The sequence below is a fragment of the Chaetura pelagica genome, unplaced genomic scaffold (genome assembly GCF_000747805.2).
Source record: "Chaetura pelagica isolate M959 unplaced genomic scaffold, ChaPel_1.0 scaffold24, whole genome shotgun sequence".
Taxonomy (NCBI): Eukaryota; Metazoa; Chordata; class Aves; order Apodiformes; family Apodidae; genus Chaetura; species Chaetura pelagica.
Window position 1 is genome coordinate 4,146,896 of NW_009953077.1, and position 2,433 is coordinate 4,149,328.

Sequence of the window (2,433 nt, forward strand, 5' to 3'; positions counted from 1 at the left end):
GGGCCGCGCGGGGCTCCCCTAGGGCGGCACCGACAGCCCGGGATGACCGGGGTGCTCGGGGAGACAGAATCCCGGGGAGACACAGTCCCGGTGTGCTTGGATGGACAGGCAGTCCGGGGGGTACAAGGTCCCGGGGCCCTCAGGGGGACAGGGAGCCCAAAGGAAACACGATTCCGGGATACAAGGGGTTCGGAGTGCTCGGGGGAACGGAGAGTCCGGGAGGGGACGACATGGTCCTGGGGTGCCCGGGGGCACAGGGGTGCTCCGGGGATCGGGGAGACTGGGGGGGAGATGGTCCTGGGGTGCCCAGGGAGCTCAGGGCTGACACGGTTCCCGGGGGACTCTGTGCACCCCAGGGGAACAAGCTCGGGTCAGCATTGTGCCCTGGAGGGCCACGGGTGTGTCAGGACCCCCAGGTGGGACACAGGGGTGGCTGTCAGAAGGTCCCAGTGGCTCTGCCCAGAGGGCTCTGCCAGGATCCCGGGGTGAGTGCAGGGTCTGGGCACGTTGGCACCCGCTGGCCCCGCTGCGATCATCGGCAGGAGCTGTCGACACGCAGGCACACGAAATCACCGCTTCCCCGAAGCTGCCTGCACGGGCAATTCATTTCCAGGCCGGCTCAGCACGGGGGTTTCCAGGCCGGGGAGGCAAAAGCAAGGCCAGGGCAGCTGCAGTTTTGTGAGGGGATCCGTGGGGGGCTATTCTGATCATGCCTGCTCCTTGCCTCATGTGCCTTACACCCCCATCACCAAGGGCTGCCAGCCGTGCCGGGACTTGCTGCTCTTCCCAGGGGTAAGAGAAGATGCTTCATACCAGCTTATCACAGGGATTTGCCCCTCGAGGGCCCAACTGCCCTCGGGTGGCAGGGCGGCGGGTCCCAGCCGCGTACACCGACTTCCCCTCACGCCTAGCAGGGCGCTGCCTCACGCTGCCTCGGAGACTTTGGTCCCAGGAGGGGCTGAACACACCAAAACTAGGCTCCCCTCGCCTGGGCACCTGGCCAGCCCCAGCCCCGCATTGTGCAAAGCCCGCGGTTAGGCTGGCCCCACGCCTTACCCAACAGCTCCTTCCCCCGGCTGCACGTCTCCCGACTCCGTTTCGACATCAGCTGGTCCCAGCCAGCTCGTCCCAGGGTTTTCGCCACTTCCACCCTCTTGCCAGCGCAGCCCCGGCTGCTTCACACCGCTTCCCGGCGGCTTTCCCAGCCCTCAAGCAGATCTCCGGGGCTGGACTGCACCGCACCCAAACTTGGATAAAACAGCCCCCCAACCGGTTTGGCCACTTGCCCTGGCCCAAGCAGACACAAAGTGACAAGACTTAACTTCGGGTCCAGATAATGTTTATGAGCAAAGACAAGCGATTACACTCTGGCAGGAGCATAAATACAGGAGCAGAGTCCTTGCGTTAGCCCTGCCAGGCCCTTCCCAGCTCCCTCGGTGTCACCCCGGTGGCTCTGCCCCTCCTTGCACAACCCACCAGACAGACCCCAACATGGGCTCAGGCTGTGCCCCAGCCCCACACCAGAAACTGGGGGCGGCCAGGGAGGAGGCAGCCATTGTGCAGCAAGCTTAAGGGGCTGGGATTGGGGGGCAGGTGCCCCTGCACCGAGTGGATGACCCTCCTTGGGCTGGGGGGGCACTAGGGCCTTGTGCCAGCAGAATCTGCTCAGGGCTGTGCATGAGCTGCCCCTTTAGGGTCTCTTGCCCAGGAGCCATCACCACAAGCCCACAAGCACCCCTATGGGCACCCTGGTACCCCAAATTCCTCTGGGGCTGTTCTGTGTCCCCGTGTGGAGGTGGGCAGGACCCTGCTGCCCTGGCCAGGGCTGGCTGACACACCACCCTGCCTGTCAGCATCCCCAGGGACAGCCACAGTGGAAGGGGTAAAACATGCCAAGGCAGGGCTCCAGCGCTGCCTGGCACATGGGGAGCCCAGCTCCCCCAGGGCAGGGAGAGGAGGCCAGCCCTGTCCCCCACCTGGATGGTGTCACCCACCCTCTGCAGGCACAGCAGCAAAAAGGTCCTCCAGAGTGCTGCCATGTGTCTCCCGGGAACCTCCCAATCCTTGGCACAGCCACAGGATGGCTGAGACGAGGGTGCCACAGGCACCAGGACCCAGGGGCTCAGCTCCCCTCCGGTGACCCAGGGTACCAGTAGCCCTGCTCTAGGGCCCCCACAATGAGGGACAGAGAGGAGTTCACAGAGGAAGGGCAGCCCTCCTAGCTGGGGGGCATTGCCTGCAGATGAGAGAAAGTTCTCACCCCTTCCACAGGCAGCTGTCCACCTTGTCTTGAACACCCAGGTTGGACACGCCCATGGGTGGGTCCCCTCCCTGTGCTCTGGGGTCCCACCGTGCCCTCTCCCTAGGACTCACAGCCCAGGCTTCCCCAAGGGAAGGACTCCCCAGCTGGCACCATGCCCTGGGTGATGCCTG